The sequence below is a fragment of the Platalea leucorodia genome (assembly GCF_965183815.1).
Source record: "Platalea leucorodia genome assembly, chromosome: 1".
NCBI lineage: Eukaryota > Metazoa > Chordata > Aves > Pelecaniformes > Threskiornithidae > Platalea > Platalea leucorodia.
This window is the reverse complement of record NC_138823.1, coordinates 65,348,170-65,365,995: the sequence shown is the minus strand read 5'-3', so window position 1 is coordinate 65,365,995 and position 17,826 is coordinate 65,348,170. Positions and strand designations below refer to the sequence as shown.

The window sequence follows — 17,826 nt, the reverse complement described above, 5'->3', positions numbered from 1 at the left end:
CCAATGGGCCAGGCTTCTTGAGCAACCTAATCCCATAAAAGAGAGCCCATGTCCCTTGCGCCGTGGTGTCTTTGTTTGTCACGGCGGTCGTGCAGGGGAAGGCAGAGGCGGGAGAGGTGGAGACCTGGGAGCCTTTACGCCGCAGGGGCATGGCGTAGAGGTGGTGGCTCACCTCCGCTGGAAGCGTTGAGATGTTTTTGTTTGAGCTGGGGAGTGCTTTGAAGGCCTCTGGTGGAAAGACTGCCTCCTCGCCCCCTGTCTTCGCTTTCAGGTGGGTAGGTTTTTCTACCTACACTTTACCAGAAGTGTAGGTTTAGCTGCCGTGCTTTACAAGAAGAAAATGTTTCCTGTGGCAAACAGAAATTGCATACAGAAACCCGTGTTTGATTTCTCAATTCTGAGTCCCTCTTCTCTCAGAAGAAAAGGTTTGATGCACTTCTTTTTGTTTCACTTGTTAAGTTTTAAAGATTCAAATTGCACTGTTCAAGACCACGTGAAATATTTAACTAATCAACTTGGCCAGCAGAGAAGGCCTGATGGAGCTGGGAGGTGGCAAAGGAAGAGGAGATAAAGATACCTGTCCATGTAAAAATAATGGTGCACTGCAGTTAAGGACCCTTTAACATTTTTATGCCAAAACTCAGGCATGAATTTCAACTGTTGATTGACGTGATCATGGCCCCTGTTGCAGCATCTGACTAACTGTGAGGAAATACCTGAGTATCTCCTGTTTACTGGCGACGTCTTGGTGACCTCATGCAGTGATGTTCCTGTTTTCTCCCGTTGAGGCCCGAACGCACGCAGCTGCCTGTGCTTTCCTCTATCCACAGGTGGAAGGGTGCGAATGCCGGACTTCATCTCTGTGCTGCTGCCCATCCTCAATCAAAATTGTTATTTCCTCCTCTTGGTGGCTGGAAGTACATCTTTGGACGTTGAACGCTAGCGTCTTAGTCTTCAGTTAGAAGCGTAGGCAGCCCTACCTACCTCGGGCTTGTAAAAATCACTACCCCAGCAGGTTTTGTCGGGTTTCCTTCTTCTGTTTCTGTTCGTTCTTCGGCACTTGAAACTCGCCGCTGTTTGAATTTTAAGCGTGAAGTTCTAGTTGCTAAATAAAACTTCAGTTATTCCTATAAATTATGAGGGAAACAGTAACAGCTTCATGTTTCTTACCGTTCTGGTTACGCCTGCTAGGAAACTTTAAGGAAATATATGGAGCTGTCAAGGATGTTAAAGCAAGAGAGTCTTGTTCTTGAAGAGAAGAGACTTGGATGGCTGATGAAATCGCAGCCCTTGGGTGCTGCGGAGAAGTAAATTGAAGTCATTATGACATTATGGCAGAGAGCGCCTGATCTGCCAAACTGTCAGCGTTTGATGGACGCGGTATCTACTGACACGATGTTGCACGAGCGCCAGCCAGTTTCTCTTCCTGTCAGCGCGGTGTTGATACTGCCAAGTGCCTGTTATTCCCTAGAACTATTGCACGTGTAAAAAAAGCTGCTGATCAATACTATAAATGGGCAATTCATGTTTGGTGATTATCAAACACGTATTGATCTGTCTTTCAGTTATGGGTGTGTTACGTTAGGAAATCGGTGCTTGAGAGGGTTGACGTATTAGTAACAGATAATTTTTCTAAATTAAAACATAAACATCCGCAACACTTAATAACCTGCAAGATATAAATAGTTTCCTGACAGCTTTCCAGCATCGGTTTCATTTGGGAGCTGACTCACTCACACCCTAAAATTGAGGGGAAGAAAAATCAATAAAAATATCAGGAAGTGATTTTTTAAAATGTTTGGTGTGCTTTTTTTGTTTGTTTGTTTGACACGGCACAAAGGGAACATCCCAAGGAAGTGATTTTACAACCCTGCTATGACTAAATGCCTCCAAAATGAGTCTGGAAGCAGGTTCTGAAAGTGGAGATGCAGCAGAAACAAAGGCAAAAGTTGAAAGAGCAAACGCTGACATTATGCAAGATAGCAGATGAGAAATGATTCAATAATGGTTACAAGCATTCATACAAGGGGAAAAAAAAACCTCAGAATCCCACTTAAGAGTATTGATTCTGCATTTGAAAAATGAACTGCAGCTTATTGCAACCAAGTTGTAGAGAATGCCATCCACAGATACAGGGAGAGGTACGACGGGGAGGTTTTTGCTATGTGCTTAGACAACAAAGTCATACAGGAAGGATTAAAGGACTTCTCAGGTGAAGTCATCCTCTATTTAACGCTTGTTGAGAAAGCACTGGCATCTTGTAGTGCTGGCTGAATATATTTTGGAGGGTTAAGGGTATTTCTGCCACTGTATGAGTGATTATTAAAAAGATCAAAGCTCCAGTCTTCTATTGGCGTCCTCTCATACGATTCTTCGAAGAAGAGTGTGCTTTTTATTTTACTGTGTCATAATTTCTAGGCGTTTGTCGGGCTTTTTTTGGTGTGATAGTTTATCATCTCTAGAACAATGCACAAATTAGTTATTCAGACAAAAACCATGAAATATGGATGACCTAATTATAGATTTCTAAATTTGCACTCCTGTGTCCTGGTATTAAGTATTCCCTTACTCGGAAGAGCTGAGTACTTAGAAATCCCATTGCAGTCAACGGGAATTGCAGTAATAAGCACTTCGAAAAGCAAGCTCTCCTTGTTATGCACTTAAACATGATGGTTTATAGAGATACCCGAGACTTGGAAAGTGTTTGCCTAAATTAGTAACCTAGTTAATATCTCCAGAGCCAGTTAACTGCTTGAAAAATACTTGCACATCATTTGGTAAATTTCAGGTTTAATTTTACATGATTTTAAATATTGTGGGTTTTTTGCTTGGAGCAGATGAGTAGAATTTGATCAAGTGTTTTAAGTACTGCCTTTTTGGAAGAAATTTTGAAGTTTCATACTGAAATCTCTGATTTCACTTTTTGTTAAATCTACTGTGACGTGATTCTACTCACACCTGATAGATATGAGTAGCCCCGCTGGACTTAATCAGATTATTTACGTGTGTGAAGTTACTTGGTTGTGTAAGTGTTTGCAGAATTGGGGCTTGTGTAAAGTTTCAGTTAATGACTTAAGTTCTTTTTTGTTCGTTCTTAATAGCTTTTTTTTTTTTTAAGATGTCTGAAAAGCCTGTATTTATAGCACAGCCCACCCTCTGCATTTGGTTTCAGAAAGGAAAATAGTTTTAGGTCAACTTTGTTCCTGTAGAAGGAAAAAAAAGTAATGTGGAAATAGAATAGATTTTGGCTTTATGCATGTTTAATCAATGATACAATGGATTAATTCATAAACATTTAGCAAGATGTATTTTGATATTTTTCCTCTCATTGTAAAATGTAGGTGCAAATTTTCCTGGAGAATAACAACACAAAAGCCTTAATTTAGAGTTATAATTATGAAATGCTGATTTGACTTGTTTTATGTGGAATGAGGAGACAGATGTGGCTTTCTCTAATGCAGGCTACTTTAGGACACTATAATTTATGTGAATCAGGCAGTATACAACAAAACATGGAAATGCTAAGACTTCATCTTTTAGGAAAGTATATTTATAAAATAGCAGTTTTAAATACATCCTGTAATACTGCCATACAGTTTGGACAAGCTGTGAGGCTCAGAACATGATGGATTTCCTCAGACAATATAAAATACTTCTTGTTATTAAATTTTAAACAGGATTCACTATGTGTCCTTTTAAATAGCTGTTCTGGGTAATACCTGGAAGTTTAATTGTTTCAGGCACTTTCTGGCTTGCTCTGCAGGCAAAATAGGGAATTTTCAAAGTAGCAATTAAAACATACTGAACCCCCATGCACTAAAGGGTAGACCAAAAAGTACTTCCTTCAAAAACTCACTCTGTAACCTCTCTCCCTCACTCCCTCTCTTTTTTTCCCTTTTTTTTTTCTTTCCTCCTCTGTGCAAGAGTGTTTTTTTGTTTTTTTGTTTTTTTGTTTTTTTTTTTGTGTGTGTGTGTTTACCTTTCTGGGTATGCATTCTTAAGTACTTGTCACTAAATTATCTGATTAACCCTTATACAAAAAAGCAAATGAGGACACTTGCAAAAAGCAGAGCTGAAGTTTTCAAAGGAACCTCCAAAATAAGATGCCTGAGTCTCTTTGCCTACTTTGAAAATTTCAATTTACGCCTCTCTCTTTGTTTGTCTATTTAACTGCTGAGTGTCTGTGCACATGCAAGTATATAAAATTTACTGTATTGAAAAACTGGCTTAATGTCTCCTTCAAGTTAAATGTAGGCACTGAGGAAAGGTTGCTTTAGGCTCAGGTTATTTTACCATTATTCTACACTGAACTTATATTCAAAGCCGATACTGCCTGTAACAGTTTGTGGAGCTGGAGCGATGCTTGAGTGAAAAGGGATGTCTTCATGTGGCTGGGTGCAAGAATGAGCTGACCTCTCAAAGGCATTTCATCTGTGGAACTCGCTATGCCAAGTTATCATTAGAGTGAAACATTACAGCTCAGGCTAACTAATGGAGAGGTTATGACATATGGCTTATGGCATAAGAGAGCTGCTTAAAGCATGAAGTCAAGAAGACACCTTTTTGAACAAGGATGCTGTTGCCTACTTCAGAATTACTTTGCACTTTCTAAAGTTGGGGGCATCGATCATGTCTCTTATGGCTGTTCTTATGGTGAACTGATGGTGCTGGTTTTAGAAAAAGTATTCTTTTCCCTATAAATCACTGCTATGGTGGCTCAAATTTTAAGGAAATGTCCTCATGATTGTGCATGCTCTGTTATCTTGATACCAAATATGAACAGTGTACATCATAAAATGGCTTTTTCCTCCAATAAAATTGTAAGCTCTAGGTCAGCCAAAGCAAAGCCACAGAGTGCTTGCAGTGTCACTGAAACTACACTAGCTTTTGTGACAATGAGTGGTGACCTGACAGCACTTGCACTTGATTATCTTTAGAAATTTTTTGTACAAGAGACTCCAGTTCATATTGGAAACAAACACTGTAGCACTAGGAAAGCAACACACTACTTTGTTCTGCAGTTTACATCTCGTGCTTCATTGAAGAATAGCTTTATTAAACGAGCCACTGCTTGCAGAACTTTTCCAGCAAGACCAAATCTGAGGCTTTTTAAAAAAATTTTTTTTTCTTCTCTTTCCCTCAATGATGAAACAAGCAGAAGCAGGCGGACTCACTGCATGTTGCTTCGCCATTCATGGAAAAGATGAATTCAGGACTATCAAGCCAGTTTCCTGTTTAAATTGCTGAGTTTTTTGTTGCCCAGAACTGGAATTCAGATGAAGCAAGAACCAGCCATTTCTCTCTGACCTTGGCACATGTTTGCTTTTCTTGGCCAGCTGAAAAAATGTTAGAATGAACTTCATGGTAAGACACTAAGGGAATAACTAAAACCTTGCATGTACTTTTTCGCTTATTGGTTGCATTTCTTTAGATAAGTCGTTCAAATAATTATAAGTAAAAATAATCGTAACACTCCCAGGAATCTTCTTGTGGGTGCTAGAATTGATGAGTGAAGAACTGTGATTTTGTGCACGTTTGATAGATATTTGGTCATTGTGGAGACTCCCTGGAAAGATTTTATTGTGCTGAATGAATGAGACCAACTCTTGGCTTCAGCCTTTGTTCTGTAAGTGTCCTGGTTTCAGCTGGGATAGCGTTAATTGCCTTCCTAGTAGCTGGTGTAGTGCTGTGTTTTGGATTTAGGATGAGAATAATGTTGATAACACACTGATTTTTTTTAATTGTTGCTGAGCAGTGCTTACATTAAGTCAAGGACTTTTCAGCTTCTCATACTGCCCTGCCAGCGAGGAGACTGGAGGTGCACAAGAAGTTGGGAGGGGACACAGCCGGGACAGCTGACTCAAACTGGCCAAAGGGCTATTCCATACCATATGATGTTATGCTGAACAAAAAACTGCGGGGAGTTGGCCGGGGGTGGTGGTGGTGGGGGGGGCATGCATGGCAGCTGCTTGGGAACTGGCTGGGCATCGGTCAGCGGGTGGTGAGCAATTGCATTGTGCATCACTTGTTTTGTATATTCTTTTATCATTATTTTTGCTTCCTTTTCTGTCCTATTAAATTGTCTTTATTTCAACCCACGAGTTTTACCTTTTTTTCTGATTCTCTCCCCCATGCCACTGAGGGGGAGTGAGCAAACGTCTGTGTGGTGTTTAGCTGCCTGCCGGGTTAAACCACAACAGTCCTTTTCAGCACCCAACATGGGGCTCAAAGGGTTGAGATAACGACAGATCTGACCAGAGCATATTAAAACAAATTTGTTATGAGCATTCATTATTAGGTTAATAGTCTCTGGTCACAGTGTTGATTTATTTGCTTTCAGAGTTGTTGTGCTTGTTCTCAAGAGTTGTGCTGTGTAAGACCTTACTTGCTGTATATGTTTCCTGTTGTGCTGTTTATCACCTCTGGGGGCTGGATTAAGGTTGTCATTTTGCTGTACTGGATAACACTGGCTTATGATATGATAAAATTACTGGTTGTGAGACTAACCTGGTATTTGTACTCAGCGTTGCCGTCATCTCTGTACTTTGGGAACCATCTCTCGGAAACTGTTAATAATTACACTCTACCTTTTCTCCTCGGAGAGCCAATCTATGGGTGAGACAAAGAGGGACACTTTTCCCCGCATCTCCCCCTTCTCCAGGCTAGTTACAATAGCTCTTGGGAATTTTGAATATCCTTGGGATGTTCAGACCAGCGTGTTCCTATTGCTGTGTCTCTTGAACGTGTTTCAGGTCTTGTTTAAGGTTAAAGAACTATTTAAGAATATCACCCAGAGATCTGCCCTGAGGCTGGATAGTTATGAGTGGCAGGGTGTGTGGGATAGTATGGGCAAGTACCTAGGACAGCGGGCACCTCCGGTGTTTTGGAACTTCACCCCTGAACAAGTGCAGAATCCTGAAAAACTAGTAAAATATTTGGAAAAAGTACGCTGTCACCATGGCAATTCCAGAGAGACACAAGTCACCACAACGTGCTGGGGCCTGGCCCATACCTACCGACCCCTGTTGAACACTATTCAGTACCTTTAAGGGGAAGAGAAGGTCTCTGGATCTGACAACAAAATGACAGGCACTGCGGCTACGCGAGCCCCATCAACAGGCGCTGTGGCTGAACCAGAGAACCAACTCATGCTGGTATCAGTCACCCCTGTGCACAAGAAGAAATATTGGATGCGAAAGTCAGCTCATTTAGTAAGGGAAGAAACTCCTACTAAGAAGGGGAAGGAGGAATAAGTGGATGGGGCAGGCTCCAAAGCAGGGCCGTCATGAGAAGAGGAGGAGGAAGAGGCAGAACTCATAAATGAGGCGATAACCATCCGATCCCTACACCGGAGTGAGCTGCGAGATATGCGAAAAGATTTCAGTTGTTGTCAGGCGAACACATTATCAACTGGCTGCTCTGATGCTGGGATAACAGGGCAGTAGCCTGAAATTACAGGGTTAGGGAAGCCAAGCAGTTGTGACCCATTTCTAAGGAAGGGGGCATTGACAAAGTGATTGGAAAAGGGGCACAAGCCCTCAGCCTCTGGAGGCAACTCCTGTCAGGTGTGAAGGAAAGGTATCCCTTCAAGGAAGATGTTATATGTCACCCAGGCAAGTGGACCACTATGGAGAGAGGTACCCAGTACCTGAGGGAATTAGCCGTGCTGGAGGTGATTTATGATGACCTGGACAATGAGCAGTTACCCAAAGATCCAGATGAAGTCGGGTGCACACGACCCACGTGGCGGAGGTTTGTACAGAGCGCACCATTGTCATGTACCAACTCATTGGCAGTAATGACCTGGGAAGACGGAGAGGAACCAGTGGTGGATGAATTGGCTGGCCAACTCTGGCAACATGAAGAAAGTCTCTCTTCCTCCTTATGGGCTGGCCTTTCGGCTGTGGAAAAACTGTTCTGGGAGTTCCAGCAACTCAAAGAGGATATGTCCTACTCCCCACCTGTACAGACCAGTATCTCAGCCATTAGGTGTAAGCATTCCTCTCCTCAAGAGGGAGGATATAGTGGGTACACACTATGGGCCACCCTGTGGTTTTGCCTGCGTGACCACGGGGAGGACATGAGAAAGTGGGATGGAAAATCTGCCTTGACCCTAGAGGCACGGATACGTGAGTTGCAAGGAAAAGCAATCACAAAAGGAAAATTGCCGCTCCAGTTTCCAGTGGGCAGTTCCCCAGACAGAGTAGAAGGGCTGATTTTGCTTCTGATCTTAAAGGGACTTCTGATTCCTATTTACAAGAAGTGAGTAACAAATACTGTGACCAGGGCTGGAGGGGCCCTGCCTCCAGCCAGGTGGAGGAAAGGGACAACTTCGTTTACTGGACGGTGTGGATTCGATGGCCTGGCACATCAGACCCACAGGAGTATAAGGCTCTAGTGGACACCGGTGCAGAACCCATCTGTGTTTCTGCATTGACAGAGGGATCCCAACAGCTGACTGTACTGGAGGCTGAGGTGAGCCTAACTGGGAGTGAGTAGCAGTCCCATGTGGCCAGTGTGGAAGTCTAACGGAGAGTGGAGACTAACAGTAGACTATCGCGGCCTGAATGAAGTTGCACCACAAGTGCTACCGTGCCGGACATGCTAGAACTTCAGCACGAAGTCAAAGGAGTCAAAGGCAGCCAAGTGGTATGCCACAGTCGATATCACTGATGTGTTGTTCTCAATCCCTTTGGCAGCAGAGTGCAGGCCACAGTTTGCTTTCACTTGCAGGGGCATCCAGTACACCTGGAATCAACTGCCCCAGGGGTGGAAACACAGCCCCACCATTTGCCAGGGACTGATCCAGACCGTACTGGAACAGGGAAAAGCTCGGGAACACCTGCAATACATTGATGACATCATTGTGTGGGGCAACACAGCAGAAATGGTTTTTGAGAAAGGGAAGAAAATAGTTCATAGAATCATAGAATGGTTTGGCATGGAAGGGACCTTTAAAGGTCATCTAGTCCCCTGCAATTGGCAGGGACATCTTCAACTAGATCAGGTTGCTCAGAGCCCCATCCAGCCTGTCCTTGAATATTTCCAAGGACGGGGCATCTACCCCCTCTCTGGGCAACCTGTTTCAGTGTTTCACTACCTTCATTCTACAAAATTTCTTCCTTATATCTAGTCTGAATCTACCCTCTTTTAGTTTAAAACCATTACCCCTTGTCTTATCGCTACTGGCCCTGCTAAAAAGTCTGTCCCCATCTTTCTTCTAAGCCCCCTTTAAGTACTGAAAGGCCACAAGAAGGTCTCCCCGCAGCCTTCTCTTCTCCAGGCTGAACGACCCCAGCTCTCTCAGCCTTTCCTCCTAGCAGAGGTGCTCCAGCCCTCTGATCATTTTTGCAGCCCTCCTCTGGACCCGCTCCAACAGGTCCATGTCCTTCCTGTGCTGAGGACCCCAGAGCTGGACGCGGTGCTCCAGGTGGGGTCTCACCAGAGCAGAGCAGAGGGGCAGAATCGCCTCCCTCAACCTGCTGGCCATGCTTCTTGTGATGCAGCCCAGGATACGATTGGCTTTCTGGGCCGTGAGAGCACATTGCCAGCTCATGTCCCGCTTTCCGTCTATCAGTTCAAACCCTTCTGGAGGCCGGTTTTGTCATAAAACAAAGTAAGATCAAGGGACTTGCACAGGAGATACAGTTTTTAGGAGTAAAATGGCAAGATGGACGTCATCAGGTCGCAGTGGATGTGATCAACAAAATAACAGCTATGTCCCACCAACTAGCAAAAAGGAAACACAAGCTTTCTCAGGTGTTGTGGGTTTTTGGGGAATGCGTATTCCAAGTTACAGCCTGATTGTAAGCCCTCTCTATCAAGTGACCCAGAAGAAGAACAATTTCAAATGGGGTCCTGAGCAACGGCAAGCCTTTGAACAAATTACACAGGAGATAGTTCATGCAGTAGCCCTTGGGCCAGTCCGGGCAGGACAAGATGGTTAAACAGTAATGTGGAGATAACTTAATTATAAAATGTATAGATGTTGTTTCACTTATTTGCTCAACAGTCCGGAGACATGGGAATATGAACCAGTGAAGCAATAAACGTTCTTCTAACAAAGAAGCATTTACAAATGAAATAGCTTTTAAATTTGGTATTTCTGCAGTGTGCCGAAGACATGTTGTGCTTTTGTGCCTTGGAGTTTAGTATGTTTATGTCAAAGGGCTATTGGAGTAGTTTAAATATTTTTGGGTTGCAGATCCCTTATAAGGATATGTAAGGTGATACAAGCTGTTTGTTCAGTTGCACTTTCCAGTTATTTAACATATACGGAAACATGTTCACTTCAGCTTTGTGAAAAATATCAATCGAATATCAGTATGAAATGTGAGTCTTTTCTCAAAGCCCCATGCTGTGCAGTTAAAACTAAGCTGGACTATAAATTGTTTTTGCAATACAAGTAGTTACAACGCAGTATCTCTGGGCCTAGCAACAGCTCCGTATCAGCATAGCTCGCCGCCTTAATTAGCTGCTACCACACAGGCGTGGCAGCAAAGGGTACTAACTACTGCAAGCAAATCCCCGAATTTGCATGTGTTGTTTTCATTTACAATGTTAATGTAAATGACAAACATTATTAATGTAGGGTAATTAAAGTGCGCATGTATAACTTTCTGACATCTCTGCAGTTTGTTTTATTTTAGGTTGCGGGAAACATTATGAACTCTGAGAAAGCTGTAAAGAGAGGTTAATAGAAGTTACTGAAAACAATTTGAGATTTAAATGGGAAAGCCTTTAAAATTATTGCTCTTTCTCTTACTTGGATATTTACATATATTTCATGGTTTCTAAACTACTTTTTCGAGGGCTTATATAGATTCTGCGTTAGGAGAAGTACTTTAAAATGACTGTTGGGATGAATGTTGATAATAGATGGGTCCGACTCTCTTTAATGGTTTAAAGTTGTTATTCAGTTAAATTAGACCTTGCTGCACTGATACACATCTGGTCATTACTTTCTTTTGGCAGGATTTCCCTAACAGTTTGCCTTCATTAACAGCTACCAAGTGACTCTTAGAAAATAATTAAAATTTCATTTGATGGTATTTGTAATACGATGGCTGTATTGCTGCTGGAAAGTGAAATCAAATGCTTGTTAGCCACAAAATCTCTACAGATGAGTTTCACTGTTTCAAACAGAGAAACTATTGGTCTTAACAGTGAAAGCTGTCATGGCTGGGAGGGTGTGTGTGTGTGTGTGTGCATGCAAATACCCTGATAATGTTCTCTCTTTCTTCATAGTAGTATGCCATTCGCTCAAGAAATGTAACGGTGTTCGGGTACTGAAGCCTTGTAAAGCTCATGACATCTTTTAAAATGTCATTGCTTAAGAAAGCAAAATCCCTGTGATTAATTACGTATGTATTTTCCTTGATTTCTGTTCCTCCCCTTCGGGTGCAAGACACTTGAGTTGGTCGCCCGAGTCCGTTCGATGGAGGCACAGCGAGGATGTCTCTGAAGCTCCTTGTGGGCCGCCGCGGCGGTGTCTGGTTTGCAGTAAGGAAGCTGTCCATGTTCCTGAGAGCCTGTACGTTGGGAAGTTGTGACACAGAAACAGAGCAGGTAGCAGAGTGGGAGGAGATCTGTGCGTTTTTAGAGCTTTTTTTTTTTTTTTTTTTTTTTTTTTTTTTTTTTTTAGCGTCCCGCGGAACCAGCACTATTTGCCTTCCCAGCTTGAAAGTTGTGTTGTCAGCTTTTCTGGAGACTGTTGACCTCTCGCGTATGTTCATAAAAAGGCAGGGAAGGGAGTCAGCTTTACCTTGGCGAGGCATGTTCCCACCGCTCTGCTGGAGGTGCTGGCTGCGTGCTGGGCGGCTGCAGCGCCGGCTGTTTTGCAACTCGCCGTGAAAGATAAGGCTTGCCCTGAAATTCTGCCGTCACACCAAAGTGACTCCCCACCCTTCACCTGGAGGTGGCTGGGCTGTAAGATCTGAACACGGGGAGGCCTTCAGCCTTTTCTTGTATAGCAGCAGATGGCTTGAGATTTGTTATTAATAGTCACGGGAACATAAGAGGGTCTGAACTGGGTCAGGCTGAAGGTTCGTTTTCTCCAGTACCCTCCCTCTGGCAGCGCTCGATGGCAGCTGCTTGGGGAAGGAGCATGAGAAGAGGGACAAGCCTTTGGTGGTAGCTCCTCCTGGGGTACTTTCCCAGTTTGACCAGTTTGCAGCTCAGTGACTTCCTAAGCTAGAGGTCATGTCTGTGTCTTTTTGGTTTCTTAGCCCTGGATGGGTGTTTCTTTCATGAGTTTGTCCATTTGCAAATATTTGGCCTCATTTGAATCAGTTAGGTAGTGGTGAGGCGCTACACGAATTGGGAACTTTTGTGTAATTTTGGACGCCTTGGTTTCCAGCTGATCTGCACCTTGTAGGCTCAGGCAGGGTTTAAAAAGAAGTCTGGTGCAAAAGGAAATAATTGCAAATGTATAAGGAAGATAAATGGCAGCCTCGCACTTAAAAATGAAAACTGAAGGGCTGGTGTCTCCCTTCTTGTGTGGGCGTAAGTGTGCAGTGACTCCGCTACAGTCAGCGCGGTAAGTCAGGATGGACGCCCGTCTGACTCAGGTTAGAATTTGACTCACAGTTTGTAACCAAAAAAACCTTGAGCGTGCCTAAACCTCCTGTGAGCTGGCGATCTCTCTGCTAGCCCTGAGACGAGAGATCCTCGTGGAATAAAAGAGCTATATAAAACTGCTGTAATGAGGGTCCCAAAGACCAGCTGCCTCATGCAGGAGGTACCGTGTTGCCCCTGGCGCGGCCCCATGGTGGCCAAACACTGCTTCAGAGGCTGGACCAGCCTCGGTTGGTCGAGCCATCGAGAAGGCAGCATGAGGAAGCATCTAGGTAGCAGCATGAGACCACCCTTTGTACCTTCGGTTTGTAGCCTGCAGCATACGGAGGAATGTCGTCCTCACAAGTTTGACGGTGATAATATGCTAGAGAATAAGATGGTGAAATAGGTGCTAATCCGGACCTTTATTTTCCAGCATTATTGATGTGCCTCAGAGGGTTGGCCTGTTGACTTCTCTTTTACAGGATACCTAATAATTTGAGTCGAAACAACCCAAACCTTTCTTCTTACTGGTGTCGGTGTTAGCAGATGCTGCAGCTGCCTTTAGTTGTACCCAAGACAGACCCAGTTTTGCAAACAACAAACCCAATAAGACACAGTGGAGTTCATCTGCTCTCTGAGCTGTCTTGTCTTACAATAGTATTATCACCATCTATTCTACTTATATTCAGGGTTATGGTTTACTAGAAACATTTTGGCAGAAGATCAAGGTATTTTTAGTACCATCCAAGGTTTTGCAATGTTTGTGCCACGTTTGCACCACAAGGCACCTGGCAGATATAACAAAGGACTTGTGTCCTGCAGCAGAAGTAGCTGGGGCCAAGGAGTGTATGGCACTGGATGTCTATCAGCAGGTACCTGGATTTTTTATGGTTATACAGGCTCATCAAATTAAGATTTTTTTTTTTTTTTTTTTTTTTTTTTTTATCTCTAGCATTCTTCCTTTTGTTAAGTCTAGTCGAAAGCATTAAGGAAAATATTTATGAACCTAGATCTCAAACGTTATATACCTGAATCAAATATTTTTTTCCAAACCAACTAAAATGCTTTGTTTTCTTTTGCCTAATTTTTTGATTACACGTAAATCGCATGGAGCAAGTGGAGGCTATGCATGCTCCGTGCATCTGACCATCCACCGAATGAGTCTGTGGAGGGATTATTCTGTCCCCCTGCTTTAGATGTTTATAGGTAAGCTGCCGTAGCCTTCTGAGGAGTGTTTTATGGGTGAAGTGGAGGAGGAAAGGAATACCACATCTGTTTGCTTCAGTTATGGTGTTCCCACTTCTTATGATTTTGTCAGTAGAGAAGACAGGGATCATTTCCCGAAGCCCCTTTTTCTGCAGTCCAGTGGTTGCGAAACAGAAGATGTAAGCCTCTGAAAACAGAAAGTTCCTCGGCTTTGCGGTTGTTGGAAGAAGCTTGAGACATGACTGGGTGTACTGTAAAAGCTCAAAAGGCAAATTAGAGAGTCCATAGCAAAGTTTTATGTTCAAAAACCTGTCTTTGGATGTGTCATGATATTTGAGTGCTTGACCCATGAGGTTTAGTGCTCTTAGTCAGCAGTACTATAATAATAATTTTTATTGTGCTTTCTGTGGATGGTGTTTTTAAGTAATACCTTGGCTTTATATGTTAATTGAGTTAATCACACGTGGGAAGTTCAGAAGGTACTTGAAAGCCTATCAGTAGAGAAGTGCAATAGAATGAGGAACGATACTTAGCATTTAGTAGTAAAGCTGTATTTTAAGAGTTGTGATGTTGAAAGGAGTTGTCCTACTTGATTACAAGCCTGATACATGGGTTTTATGAAAATACGTTTAGAAAATATGTGATTATAGATAAAGTGCTGTACTGTGACCCCATACGCAATAGTAATAATGCTACGTGTGTTTCTTTCAAGAATGTGTTTTTTACTGTTAGTCAAGTTGTGAGGCTGGGATTTTTTTTTTTTTTTAGTATGGCAAGTTTTTTCTTGTGAGGAAATCTTTTCTTCAGATTATAAACAGTGACTTTGATAAACGTACCCATTACCTAAGGAAGTAAATACGGGTGTGCTTATCTAAACCTGTTTTAAAAAAATATAAAATCCAAAATCCTCTAAAGTATTAGCAAGCATTGTAGCTGACTGTTGTAAACCTGCCAAAATTAGATTAAACCTGCCAAAATTAGATTGCACCTGCCTAAAAATGTGCTTTCAGTCAGGCCTTTTTGATTAGTTTTGCTTGATATTTCTGCTGAAATAAAAACCTCCTCAGCGTAGATGGCTTCTTTTTATTTGTACGCTCTGTGTTTAGCGCTGCAAGTGGAGTAGCCGTGTAGTACTAAAGATAATATATAGTTATAAATGGTTTGTTTTGATAGTAAGAAGTGTCAAGTAACTGTAGTGCGAGCACTCGTTTATATCCAGAGCAAGTATAATACTGAGCTGTTACGTCATGATTATTTAGCAGTCTCTACAATGTAAAAGTGTATTAAATAGGGAGTAGGTGAGTAATAAATGCGTGAGATGCAGAAAAGTGAAAGCGATAAAAATGATGCATAATGAAAAATAGGAGAATGGTCTTTATGTATGTGGCTAAGACAAACGGCGTTGGTGTGTTAGGAATAGCATCACAAAACATCCCATAATGAACCAGCCACAACATAATCCATGCTTACTCGTTGTGTAACAGGTTTAAGGACTTAGCAGTGTGGCTCAAATTCTGCTCTCGGAGTTAGAGTCACAGTTATGTTGTGCTTCTCTGGTGGAAAACCTACTTGCTTCAGCATCGCCCTGAAGAGTAAAGGAGTATATTTGTATTTGCAGGAACAGTCAAATGTGTGATATAAAGCAGCATGCACGTGCTGGAGGAAAGTGAGTTTGGAAAGCTTTTTCTACACCTGGGACTATAAGTCTGCTCTAAGAGACTAACCCCTATAAGAAGAATACTTCACTTAAGTGAGCCTCACGACTAGGGACCTTACACTTTAATTCAGCGTTCCGCATAGCCCCCTTTTTTCCAGTTGCTGGTGAATTGAAGAAATGGAGAGAGAAGTGTTCCCTTTGGTGGTATGTGGCACTTGAAACTTACTTGTCCTTAGGCTTCCTGCTTGTTGTTACTGATAATCTGCACATGGATAAAATTGGCTGGGAACCTATGTTTCAGAAAGGCGAAGAGATGAGAGGTTAGTGATGTGATTTATGCTTTGTTCGTTTCTTTACTATCTGATGGTCCTTTTGGTTCACTAAGAGATGAACTCTGGGTAGGCAGAAGAGGGGATTAGTTTACTTTTGGGGCCCATGGGAAAGACTCTCTGTTTCTCCACTTCTGGCTGTGCCTCTGATGGAAAGAGGGACTTCGACTCTTTGAAAAGGTGAAGCTTAACTTTATAATGATAATTTGCTCCTAGAAATCATTTGAAGTCAGAACATTTGGCACTGTGTAAAAGTATATAAAAGAGCACATATAAAAGATCTCAAGTCCCTGCCTCGAGGAATATACATACCAATTAGAACACAGCAGTATGTACTACACATATTACGCATCGGGGGGAAAAATATCCAACAAAACCGAGTGATGGATTTAATTCTGGAAAATAATTTTGAGTCGTTTATGGAAAATACACTTTTGAGAATGAATTAAAAAAATAATGAAAAACCAGTTCTGAGTGCAGTGTTGAAGCACAAGGTCGTAAGTGGGAAACCGATACAAAAGATGCATTAGGGAGAGTGAGTCACTGCCCACACAAAAGAGAGTAGGATGGAACTGTGGAGGTCCTTGAAGGAGAAGAATGGCACTTGAACCTAATGTGCGAGACATTTGACCTGGGTGTTGGCATCCTTTGATTTCTGGAAGAGGACTGTGCTGTTAGCAGCAGAGTTACTTGAATAGACCAGAGGGGAACAAGTTATGAGCTTGGTGGCCAGAGATGTAGTAACTGAAGATAGAAAAGCCTGAAGAATGGGCATCTTCTAGGGAGGAGGACAGAAGGGGGAAGGAGGAGGTATTTAAGCTCGTGCTGAAATGTCCTGGCAAACAGGGAGCCAGTGCGCAGGGACCGAAGCTGTGCAAGCGAGGGAGAGCCCGAATTGGAAGAATTAGTCACGAAGGGCCCAAACAGGTTTGAGAGAGGAGGTGAAGGTGCTTCTGGAAGAGGCAGAAGCATTGGGGAGAACTGAGAAAGCAGAGGCCGAAGAGCGAGCAGACGGAAAGGGAGGAGTGGGGAAAAGAAGTGGCCTTTAAACTGCGTCCGCGGGAAGGCGATGGCCGGGGAGAGGGACCGAGGGCCTGGCAGCTGCCTGCAGGTGATCCAGAAGGGATCTGACAGGCGGGCGGCGCGCGTGGGTAGCTGGGGCTCGGAGGCATGGCGGCTGGGGGAGGCGGGGAGGAGCGGGGTGGGAGCGTGGAAGGAAGGAGGCCAGTGCGGCGGGAGCGGGGTGGGCCGGGGCGTGCGCTGCGGCGGAAGGTGAAGCAACGCGTGTGCAGTAACGACGGCGCGCTGAGCTCTCTGTCGCGAGGAGCACGTGTGAGAGGGGAGGGTGTTGCTCTATACGTCGTACGTAGCCACATTTCTTTGAAAGGAGAAATAATCTAACTGTGGTATTCGGTGATGCAAACAGATTTAAGTTCTTGATGTGTGTAATTCATGTTTGTCTTACCAGTTGATAGATCTGTCTTGCAAGTTGTAGCGTATGGAAAAATAAACAAACCGGCAGTAGCCTGTGCAGCAGTGTCTTCTTCCCTGCAGGCTTGTTTGCTTGCTGTCCTATGAGTGGTAATTTCAGGGGGTTTGTTCTGTTTTGTTTTTAAGTAGTTGCTCAGCATTTGTGTGCCGAGGCTGGAGAAGAGTTTCCAAGTAGGGGGTGGGTTTTGTTCCTTTGCTTTTTTTCCTGCTTTTAGCTCTACCTTCCTGTTCCAAAGGCCAGCAATGAGCTCAGAAATGGTTTTGGGGATGGCTGTCCATCCAGGCCCGTGTCTTTCATGGAGGATGTAACGCAGAACGATTTTCTGCACTTGGGTAAATTTCTGTCCGACTTTGGATCTCTGGGGAAATGATTCCTACGCTGTAGGTGAGGGACTGGCCCAAAGATTCAAAGTATATGATTAAATGGCAAGGGGAGGGGACGTACATGTACCTGTTTATGTAAGGAAAGTGGAGTAGTTCTGAACAGAGTTGTCAGTGTGTATCTTGTGATATCCACAAAGTCCTGACCTGCCAAAATCTGAAGCATGCATTATGTAGTAAGGAGAGCAAAGTTAACAGTGTTGG

General features: G+C 43.3%; 1 protein-coding gene across 2 annotated transcripts in view; it reads left to right on the top strand.

Moving 5' to 3' along the window:
• ZNF516 (zinc finger protein 516) overlaps positions 1 to 17,826 on the top strand; it is a 106,096-nt gene that overhangs the window by 18,946 nt on the left and 69,324 nt on the right. The window contains exon 1 of one of the 2 annotated variants that reach the window (XM_082310937.1): positions 5,291 to 5,364. The exons of the other annotated variant lie outside the window; for it this stretch is intronic. The gene's annotated coding sequence lies outside the window, so the exon portion shown is untranslated. Of the gene's footprint in view, positions 1 to 5,290; positions 5,365 to 17,826 lie in introns of those variants that run through there. 2 annotated transcript variants of the gene reach the window in all.